Source organism: Giraffa tippelskirchi, chromosome 6 (assembly GCF_054371585.1).
Source record: "Giraffa tippelskirchi isolate mGirTip1 chromosome 6, T2T-mGirTip1v1.2.pri, whole genome shotgun sequence".
Taxonomy (NCBI): Eukaryota; Metazoa; Chordata; class Mammalia; order Artiodactyla; family Giraffidae; genus Giraffa; species Giraffa tippelskirchi.
In genome coordinates, this window is record NC_137280.1 from 114,838,878 (window position 1) to 114,850,836 (window position 11,959).

The 11,959-nt window shown below is 38.9% G+C and overlaps 1 protein-coding gene and 1 pseudogene across 1 annotated transcript in view; both read right to left on the reverse strand.

Annotated features, from left to right (window-relative positions):
* The window catches only part of CLK4 (CDC like kinase 4), a 66,474-nt gene that overhangs the window by 36,579 nt on the left and 17,936 nt on the right, over positions 1–11,959 (reverse strand). The gene's annotated exons all lie outside the window — the stretch shown is intronic.
* On the reverse strand, positions 5,017–5,680 carry LOC145510883 (mitochondrial fission factor pseudogene; annotated as a pseudogene).

An 11,959-nucleotide genomic window follows, 5' to 3' on the forward strand; every position in this document is an offset into this window, starting at 1 on the left:
CCCATAAATAAGTTCTCTCTTTATTGCAAAAGATTGCATGTGGCTTGCCATGGTTGCTGATGCCAAATTGCAATTCTTTGATGATCATGAACAAACCCATTTTTGCTGGAGAAATAACTGTCAGTCTATTTAAGGTCAGCATTTTTGGCCCACATAGGGATCCAGAGAAGACCTCCAACAACTGGAAGGTGGGTGCTCAAACAGGTGTGATACAAACATTGAGCTCACTGATGCTTGATGCTTTTCTTAGGGACCCTGGGGTTTGAAGGTTAAGTCTTTCTCCTGGATCTGAGTTGCCCTCTTTGCTTTGCAGATCTCCAGGTTTTATTCAGGATCTATATTAAGGTTTTGTTCTTTCTGATTAAAGCCTTGTTTATCTTCAAGTACTCTTTTGGCACATTGACCTGACTTGAAATCAAGCTGTTCCAACTGGGATTCCCTCACTTTCAGCTTGATTCCTTTTGGAACAAGGACTATTCTATTAGATCTGTGCTGTTAAGCATTCAGCCTGAGTCTTTCAGGACTGGGCTGTGCCCTTGAAACTGGCTGGTATTAATGCCTGCAGGGTTTTTGAGCTGTTAGGGCTTTTTGTAAATTGTCCTTCTACTCTAGAGAAAAACTTCTGGGAAATAGGATCCCAGTTACCTAAATATTTTGAAGGAGCATTTGCCCCTGCCCCCTTCAACCACAGGGACCCTGGATTTTATGTTTAAAAACTGGTCCTTCCTCATGTGCATTTCTGTGTGGACCTGAGGCAGGAGATAGATGGGCTCCAGGCCAGACATTTACAACTAGCCTCCTGTTCATATTTCTTGAGGCAGGGTATAGATGGGCTCCAGATCAGAAGTTTACAGCCAGCCTCCTGTTTATACTTCAAGATAGAAATAACAACAAGAACAGGGTAAATAGCTGGACTTCGTCTCCTGTGGACACTTTAAGATAACGATAATGACAGGGACAGAGAGGGATTAAGCACTGCCTGGGTAAAAGACCAAGAGGTCACGTATTTCTCATCCTTGGGGTCAGGGAGACCTTGACTGCGCGTGTGCAGAAAGGTTCTGTGGGGTCAGAAAGGGAAGGGACGCCAAACCATTATAAGTTTTACTAACTTCCCAAAGGCCCTTGTGCAAAAATCCATCTTGGCTAAAGGATGTGCATGCACAGAGGGAAGGGCCCTGAGTCAAAGAACAAAGCAGGTTGACTGGGCAGAGAAAAACAAAGACATGGAAGACTGCCCTCTTACAAATGATTTAAACTTCCCTGGAGAAAAGGGAATGCTCTTGCACTGTTGGTGGGAATATAAATTGATACAGCCACTATGGAAGACGGTATGGAGATTCCTTAAAAAACCAGGAGTAAAACCACCATATGACCCAGCAATCCCACTCCTAGGCATATACCCTGTGAGGAAACCAAAATTGAAAGAGACACATGTATCCCATTGTTCACTGCAGCGCTGCAATAGCTAGAACATGGAAGCAACGTAGATGTCCATCGACAAATAAATGGATAAAGAAGTTGTGGTATATATACACAACGGAATATTACTCAGCCACAAAAAGAAACACCTTTGAGTCAGTTCTAATGAGGTGGATGAACCTAGAATCTATTATACGGAGTGAAGTAAGTCAGAAAGAGAAAGATAAATATCGTATTCTAACGCATATATACAGAATCTTAAAAATGGTACTGAAGAATCTGTTTACAGGGCAGCAGTGGAGAAACAGAAATAGAGAATAGACTTATGGACATGGGGAGAGGGTGAGATGTATGGACAGAGTAACATGGAAACTTACATTACCGTATGTAAAATAGATAGCCAACAGGAATTTGCTGTATGGCTCAGGAAACTCAAACAGGGGCTCTGTATCAGCCTAGAGGAGTGGGATAGGGAGGGAGATGGGAGGGAGGTTCAAAAGAGAGGAGATATATGTATACCTATGGCTGACTCATATTGAGGTTTGACAGAAAACAACAAAATTCTGTAAAGCAGTTATCCTTCAATAAAAAAATAAAAAGAAAAAAAGTGCATCTTTTATTAGTAGCATATAGTTGAATATGGCTATTATATGTAGTCTGCATTCTTTGCTGTTTAGTTGAAATAAATATTTTACATTAAAAAAAATAAAGAAAAATGATGTCTTACCATACTGAGAATATCTATAAAGAAACAAAAAGAAATAGAGTGTCACTTCTTCATCCCACCTCCAGCCTTAAACAATCACTAATTCACTTTCTGTCTCTACAGATTTGCTCTATTTAACATTTCATATAAATGGAATCATATAATATTGGCGCTTTTTTGACTAGCTTCTTTCACTTAGCGTAATGTCTTCAAGGTTCATCCATACTGCAGTGTTTGTCCCTTTATGTCTTTTATGAGTGAACAATATATAATGTATGGATATATCACATTTTGATTACCCATCATTTAAGCTGCTATAGTCCACTTTTTGCTGGTTCCACTTTCACCTTCTCTGGACCACGATCAGTGTCTCCTGTTCTCTGTCTTAATCACTGCCATCCAGTCCTCTTAGATCTGCTTAAAATGCCAACTCTTCTCAATGGTATCCTTGACAAAATACCTACTAGGGACCCTTAAAGCTGGCATCTGCTTTCACCTAGATGGCAACTCCCTGTGGCAATCTAGCTGACTGTCAAGTCGAACACATGCTTTGTGGCGTCAGCAACTATAAAACAAACTATTAGAGTGGAAGGGCTTCCCTGGTGGCTCAGACTGTCAAGAATCTGCCTGCAGTGCAGGAGACCTGAGTTCAATCCCTGGGTTGGGAGATCCCCTGGAGGAGGGCATGGCAACCCATTCCAATATTCTTGCCTGGAGAATCCTCATGGACAGAGGAGCCTGGCAGGCTACAGTCCATGGGTTCACAAAATGTCAGACATGATTGAGTGACTAAGCACAGCACATTAGAGTGGAAATCCCAGGGCAGATGCCATGCATGGTCTCTAGTGATTCCTCTTTGTATAAGTTGAAGTATGCAGGGCCTTCTAGAACCCATCATCCATCCTTTCAGTTTCTCAGTGGCTGAGCCTCTATCTTATGTTTTAGGAATTTCCCCACTTTGTGGTCTTGGGAAGAAATAAAATCTTCCCAGAAAATAACAGATGCTTCCATTTGCAGCCTCCTCACTGCACTTCTGGAATCAGATATACTCATGCAGACTCTGAATCTGGACATAGAAACAAGAAACTTGACATTGAGCAACAGCTAATAGAATCTACCTCAGTGGGGCTCTGAGCTCAATTTCCTGTCCTCCTAAATGCTACAGGAGAGATGAAAACAAACAAACAAACAAACCACAACCCTCTATTGCACACAGCTAAGAACCTGAAATGATAGAGCCTTGTGTTTCTGTTGGAAGGGGCAAATGACTCAGCGTAGGGTGGTAATCAGGTGTTCTAAAATTGCTTCTCTGCAAAATAAGATTTTGAAGATCAACTGAGGCAAACAAATGATTAAAGAAAGATAAAATAGCTCCTGAAGACTCACGTTCTTCTTCCCCAGACTCTTTGTCTCAGGCTCTGCCTCTAGCACTATCTTGCTCCCCTCTTCTGGGAACTTGTGCTCAGAAGTGACCCTGCCTCCAGGGTCACCTTTTTCCTTCCCCCTTATACTGTCTATTCCTCCTCTGTACCCTCAGTTTCCCCACACTAATTTTCTCACTGAATTTCTCTTTCCTCCTGAAGCTCTCCTCATCCCATTTTCTTCTGAACCCCTCAGAACCTGTCTCTTTGAATTAAGTAAGCCTTCTGAGAATCCAGAGGTTAGACTCTTAAATTTTTATATTCTTTGGACTAAAACTGAACTGTAAGCATTATTCAAAGTATTTCCCAAAGTAAACAAAGATCCTCGCAGATTTGCTAAGGAATTTAATATATTAATCTTACCAATCTTGTTTCCTTGATCTATATCAGTTAGATCATAAGCTTGTTGGTGAAGGCCATTTCCAGCACTGAGTGAAAATTTCTGATTTAGAAATTAGAACCAGAAGAGCAACCTTCTAACTTATACCATCAGGCCCAAGAAATCCCTAGATGACTTCATTGGGCAATTCCTAGCACTTTTCCAAAGCTTAATGATAGGAATAAAGGAACAAAATTCATGCTTACATACAAACATCTGATGAATGTTCATCGCTATTTAAATCAACTTCAGGTTATTTTTAAAGAAAATTCTGGTCTTCTTTCAGATGTTGATCCCACTCATGTAGATTTAATTGTCTGAACAAGGATCTAGTAAAAAGAAACAGGGTGTAATGGAAAACTGTCCACTCCAGATTTAGTTAATCTGATAAACCAGCTCTCTCACATTCTGGATGAGTCACCTTAAAGGAAAACTGCCAAAATTCTCAATCCTAAATTTCAGCAAATAAAGTTTCCTAAAAGAAACAAAAACCTTCCTAGCTTCTGTTATTAGTGCAAAGAGGACACTGGAAAGGAGATTGATAACAGGCTCAAGCACTTCAGTCACCATCAGCCCTCTAGCCAGGCTTTCCAACTTCTTCCCAATTCCCAGGTGTGGGGCTCCAAGGAACTGTAGGGGCTTTTCTCAATCCTCCCTCTTTATCAGCTTGGAGAACCATTCCTCCAGATTTGAGATGGATCTCTTCTAGTCCATCTGAGCCACTCTTGATGCTCAACCCCACTACTATAAAGCAGTTCCTGCCTTGAGTTCAAATAATGGGGATCTCTAATGAGAGTCACAAGAGATTCCTGTTTGTGAACTGATTCTCTTTTGTTTGGGCCCTTTGAGACACACACTCTTTTCTCCTTAGTTCCTCTGCCCCCTTTAATATATTACGCTGATAATTCTTAAAGTAGTATCATGCTGAAATTGCTTTCTTCTGAAAAGGGAAAATAATTCTGGAATTTGACAATAGTCATCAAAGCAGCCAACCAGATGAATTAAGTGACTCTTTGACATCTTTTTTTTTTTTAAGTTTGCAAATGTGTATTTCCAGCTATTGAGACAACGTTTCTGAGTTGAGGTTACCTCTAGCAGCAAACCCAGAGCCAGCTATTAAGCAGCCAGAATGCTACAGTAATTGAATACATGACCATTTCTTTTTAGCATGTTCTTTGTTCTTCTCTTCCAGAAGCTGCAGACGTCTGTAGTCGTAATGAAGCTGTATCTACAACTGTTATGTCTCCTGAAGTTCCTTCAATCCTTGCATATTTATTTGAAAAGCCATACATGGAGTCAGTTCTAACCAGCTATCCATTTTGGTGAACAGCATTTTCACTCATAGAGAGCTTTATTTTTAGCCTGCCAACTGCATGGATGTCTTCATTTTGAGGGGATGGAGAAGGTCCTTCTAAATCCAGAAAATCTAGTGGTCTTTCACTTAGGTTAAGTACAGGTGGTGGTGTTTTTGTGCCATAGGCTTTAAGGGAGTTGACTGTGTAAGGTCTGGTCTTGAAATCTACTGGTCTTGAAAATGGAATGTTAATTATTTCCTGCTACAATTCTCTCTGGGACCTGCATAATCACACTAGCATTTGAAACTCCTTCTTGGAATCCTTGTTCCAGGTCAGCATTTGTTGGTGCTATCTTTCATTTTTCCAGGACCCTCACTTACTGACCTTTGGTGTATTCCATTTCCTACTGAATTCGACTAATTTCTGCCATCTCAGCAGCAGTAGAAGGAAATGCTGCCCCACTCAATAAATGTATACCAACTACTGCTTGCTTTCTGGCATTATCTGCTTCTTAGCTTCATATTAAACCCTTTAACTTGCCTCAATATGCATGTGCTGGACTAAGAGCCACTTTTCTGTCCCCTTGGGGCCAGTGGAGGGTCCCCAGCAAGGGCCACCACCCACTGGCTCTCCTTTTTGACATCTTTTATCAGCTCTTTCTCTGAGCTGATTCCGGAAACGCTGATCATTTATCTTTATTAAATCAACTACTACCCTCCTTATAGACAAAATCGCCAATTGATATTGACAAAATTCACAGTGTACTATCCATTGATTCAAATAGATCCGTCAAAACCTCTCCCCAGAATTACCCAATATCCTATAAGTAAAGAATCTTTTCATGGCATAAAGCCCATGATAGGACATTACAAGTCTCAAAGACCCATTTCTTGCAATAGTTCCTGTAATACCTCTATTTTACTAATGAGAAAACCTGAAGGCTGAGGGTGGAGGTTTGCTGGGGACCTCAGAACAATAAACAATGTCATTATCCCTCCACACCCTGTTGTTTTTAACCCTCATACTTTACTAACATCCATTCCCACTGGATGTAAATGTTCCACTGTAATTCAATTTATGCAGTGCATTTTTTAGTATTTCAGTTGATGGACTATTGTGTATCATTTTTGCCTTCACCTTGGAATAAAACCAGTTCACCTGGACAGTAATGCCTCAGGGTTTTACTGAGAGTTCTTATTTCTCACAAATCCTCAAGGCTGATCTAGATAATATAAAGTTCCCAGAAATTCTACTTTGTTGCAATATGTGGATGATTTGCTTTTTTGCTGTCCTCAGGCCTCTTCACAGGAAGATAGCATCCACTTGCTAAAACTTTTAGCATTAAAGAGACATGAGGTTGTCAAGGAAAATTGTAGTTTGCCCAAACCCAGGTTTGATATTTAGGGCATCTGATACCAGAACAAGAGCTATACCTAGTTCCAGATAGGTTTTATGGTGTCCTTAAGTGTCCCCAAACCCCAAACAAACATTAATTGCAAGGTTTTCTCAGATTAGTCAGCTTTTGCTGAAAATGTATTTCAAGTTTCTCTCATATAGACAAACTTCTGTATGTTTTGTAGCTTATTATTTTGGAATGTTGTAAATGCGTCATGGCTTACTTACTTCTAGCTGGAGTAAAATTTAAAATGGCCCTTATGTTTAGGTGTTATTAGATGCAATACTTTTACCTGCCACTTTAGCTCTTAAGATTTCAGGGCATTCTAAACTTAATGCTCTAAAAGCTAAGGGAAATTTATCTTATTGACATTTCCACAAGGAATGCTTCTCTTAAAGGGACCAATAGCAGCTGAACCTCTGTCATGGTCCAAAAGGGTATTTCCCCAAATGATAACTTAGGAAAACTGGCCCAGAGAAGTTCAACAATTGGCCTTGGGAAAGGAAAAACAAGATTGGAAATTCAGTAATTGTTTTGATAAAAAGAGAATGCTCTGCTCAGCCCAGTGCTCTGTGATGTCCTGGGGGGTTGGGGAGGGGAGCATGGGAGAGAAGCTCAAGAGGGAGGGGATATATGTATACTTATGGCTGATTCACATTGTTGTATGCCAGAAACCAACACAATATTGTAAGGCAATTATTCTCCAATAAAAAATTAATAAAAGAAAAAAGAGAGGATGCTCTGGTTTGGACCAAACAACAACCCAGTCTTACTGGAAACTCTAAAATTCCTACCCTAACTGGACCTGCACATCATCAGGTGACCTGAAAGTAAAGATTTCCCAGAATTGAAGCAGACAATGTTTGAGTTCTACTTCTTTTGCTGTTTGGGGGACTTGCCTGTGAATTGCCATGCTTGCAGACCCTGAATTGTAATTCTCTGTTGAAAAAACCCAATTTTTTTGGTGAAATAACTGGCAGTCTATTTGTTTTCAGTCCATACAATTCAGTGGCATTTAAATCCTCACCATTACTTAGCTTCAGAACAGTGTCATCATACCCCAAAGGAAATCTTGTACCCATTAAGCAGTCACTCCTCATTCATCTGTTCTCCAGCCCTTGGAAACCAGTGATATACTGTCTCTTGGCTTGCCTATTCTGGATATTTTGCATAAATGGAGTCATACAGTGCATAACCTTTGTGTCTGACTTCCTTCACTTAGCATAATGTTTACAAGGTTCATCCATGTTTTGGCATGTATCTACATTTTATTCCTTTTTATTGCTGAATAATATTTCACTGTATGGATATACTATGTTTTATCTATCCATTTATTGAGTGATAGATACTTGAGTTGTTTCCATCTTTTGGCTATTGTGAATAGTGCTTCTTTGAACAGTTGTGAACAGGTTTTTGTGTGAACATTTGTTTTCAGTTCTCTTGGGTATGTACCTAGGAGTTGAATTTCTTGGTCTATGGTAATTCTGTATTTAACATCACTAAACTGTTTTCAACAGCAGCAGCACCATTTAACGTTCCATCATTCATGCACAAGGGTTCAATTTCTTCATGTCCTTACTAACATGTTATTAAAAAATATCCATGTGGTATTTTTGGATTTATTATATCACATAATGGATCTGATATATCTCATTGTGGTTTTGACTTACATTTCTTGCATTATGATTAATGATGTTGAACATCTTTTCATTTGGTTATTGGCTGTTTGTATATTTTCCTTAGGGAAATGTCTATTTAATTACTTTGCCCCCGTTTTAATTGCATTGTGTTTTTTAATTGAATTGTGTTGCATTATGACTTTTTAAAAAAATATTTCAGACTTGAGGCTTTTAGAAAATATTTGCAAATATCATGTTCCATTCTATGAGATGTCCTTTTAATTCTCTTGCTAGTGTCTTTCAATACACAAAAGTCTTAATTTCAATGATGTTCAATTTATTGACATTTTCTTTGTTTGCTTGTGTTTTGTGTCATATCTAAGAAAATGTTGCTTGATATGAGGTCATGTAGATTTTCACCTACGTTTTCTTCTAAGAATTTTATAGTTTTTAAAAACAGTTTTAGCACTTACATTTAGGTTTTGATTCATTCAGAGTTAATTTTTGTATGTGTTGTGAAGTAGGTGTCCAGAATCATTTTTTCTTTTTGCATGTGGATATCCAGTAGTCTCAGCATTAGCCATTGATGAGACTATTTTCCCCACTGAACAGTCTTTTTACTCTTGTAAAAAATCAATTTTACAATTTTTTTTGTAGACTCTCAATTTGATTCCATTAAACTACATATTTTTCTACATGCCAATACCACACTGTTTTGATTACTGTAGCTTTGTAGTAAGTTTTGAACCTGGGAAATGTTCTTCTAGATGTGTTCTTCTTCCAGATTGTTTCCACTGTGTGGGATCCCTTGCAATTTCACATGAATTTTAGGATCTGCTTTTCCACTTCTGCAGAAAAGCTAATGGAATTTTGATAATGATTGCATTGAATTTGTAGATCATTTTGGTAGTATTGTTATTTTAACACTATTATGTTTTCCAGCTCATGAATATCAAACGTTCTTTCCATTTATTTACATCTAGGTCTTCTTTAATATATTTCAGCAATGCTTTGTAGTTTTCAGTGTATAAGTCTTGGACTTACTTGGTTAAATTTCTCCTTAAATATGTTATCCTTTTTGATGCTATTGTACATGAATTTTACTTTTATATTTTCTATTACTTTCATGTAGAAATAAAACTGATTTTTACATGCTGGTCTTGTATCCTGAAACACTGTAAACTCATTTAAAAGTTCTAAGTGATTTTTGATGGTTGTTTGGATTTCTATATATAAAGTCATGTCATTTGAAAATTGAGAAAATTCTTGCTTTCTAGTTTGAATGCCTTCTCTTTCTTTTCCTTGCCTAATTGCTCTGACTACAACTTCCAGTACAGTCTTGAATAAAAGTGGCAAAATCAAGCATCCTTGTTTGTTCCTAATCTTAGGGGGAAAGCTGTCAGCTTTTCACTCTTCAATATGAGATTAGCTGTGGATTTTTCATTAATGTACTTTATCATGTTAAGGAAATTTCCTTCTATTCCTGGTTTGCTCAGTAATTTTATCATGAAAGGTTACTGAATTTTGTGAAATGTTTTTCCTGCATCAAGATGGTTGTGTGTGTGTGTTTTGCCTTCATTCTACTAGTGCAGTGCATTATATTGATTGATTTTCTTATGTTGTACATATCCTCAATTTCTAGGATAAATCCCACACAGTCATAGTTTTTTTATCTCAGATTTGTGTTAATTTGGCTAGGAGTTGGGCAACCATAGGTTCCAGAATCTTCAAGTTCCTCTAGTATCCTTGTCTTTGTCTTCACTATTGACAAAACACTAAACACTCCTGAAATGAAAGTGAAAGTTGCTCAGCTGGTCCGACTCTTTGAGACCCCAAGGCCTATGCAGTCCATGGAATTCTCCAGGCCAGAATACTGGAGTGGGTAGCCTTTCCCTTCTCCAGGGGATCTTCCCAACCCAGGGATCGAACCCAGGTCTCCCACATTGCAAGCAGAACACTCCTCAAGGAGAGTCTGTATTTTGTAGCTCTTTCTGCTATAATCCAGAGTTGCTGGTGTGGTGGCAAGTTCTGGGGTGGGGGTCAGGGTGTGGTGGAGGAGTCTATAATTTTCCAATTAAATCTCAGTCGTAGTGGGACTGTCTAGGACAAATATTTATCCAGTGGTACAGCCTTCTCCCAAGCTCCTTGCCCTGTGCTCCCTCCTCTGATTGCAGCAGTACAATCCATGGAGTCAGATGTGACTAAGCTTAGCACATACCCCACCCCCACCCCCCAACCCTCCAACTTTGGTCTTTTCTCAGCTAAAAATATCGGAGAAGGCAATGGCAACCCACTCCAGTACTCTTGCCTGGAAAACCCCATGGACTGAGGAGCCCGGTAGGCTGCAGTCCAGGGGGTCATGAAGAGTTGGACACGACTGAGGGACTTCACTTTCACTTTTCATTTTCATGCATTGGAGAAGGAAATGGCAACCCACTCCAGTGTTCTTGCCTGGAGAATCCCAGGGACGGCGGAGCCTGGTGGGCTGCTGTCTATGGGGTTGCACAGGGTCGGACACGACTGAAGCTACTTAGCAGCAGCAGCAGCCAAAAATACAGAAGAGACTATAAAGAATTGTTCAGATCTCTGTGGAGGTACAATTTTCAGCTAGCATTGCTATTTAAGTAATTTAAGTGCCAATTATTGAAACAGAAATACAGCTCTAACTACTCAATTTTCATTATTGGGAAAAAAATACAACTAATTACATTAAGGGCGATTTTAAAAAAATCAACACAAGATGCAGTTCAAAATCAGTCCATACAAGACATATTCACTATGTACAGGATACCTGTCAAACTTACTTGCCATCTTAGCTTTCTTCTCACTCACCAACCTCATTTATTTGCTTCTGAACACCATCCTATTTGTTCTAATATATTGTATCCTATTCTCCAAATGTGCTGTTCTTGTTTTAGTTTGGACTCTCATTCATCTATCACTTGAATTATCATCGCTCAGATTTCTAGGCATCAGTCTACACAGCTTTAATAAATCCTAAATACATTCTCTGCACACTGTTGCCAAAACAATGTCCCTTGCTTAACATCTTTAACTATCAATTTCAGTATAAAATCTAAACTTCCTTGCATGGCAAATAGGGCTTTTGTTATCTGGTCTCTTACCTTCTACTCAAACTTTAACATCTGCCATTCTCCTGATCACTAGTTTTATACTTGAATATCCACCTCTACCTTTCCTCTTATTTGGAAGGCTTATCTCGACCTCTGGAGAGTTCTTATTATTCTTTCGAAATCTGACTCAGGGATCATTGCTCCTGGAAAACTTTCTCTGATGTAATCAGGCTTCCTTAGTTAGGTTCAATCTCATTCTTCATGTCCAAATTGCTACAATGTTCTTGCACTGCAAACTATTTTCACAATCTATTTGCCTGTTAAAACAACCACACTTGTATACACTGACATAATTTGCTTTACTCATCTAATAGTCCCTCAACTCTATTCCCTTTACTTCATTCATAGCTTCTTAAAGGCCTGTGCTTTTTTCTTAAAGTTTCCAGTGTGCAATACAGTACCTGCCCCAAGGCTAGGGGAAAAACAAACCACTGAGTTGTTTATAATTATTCCTTTTGTTTTCCTGAAATTGTTTTTGACACTAAAGAACACCAAGAAGGAAAAACATACTCTATTTCATGACATGATCAATGTACCTTTCAACATTTTGGCACATATGCTAGATTCATTAAACTACCTTTGACAGCTCC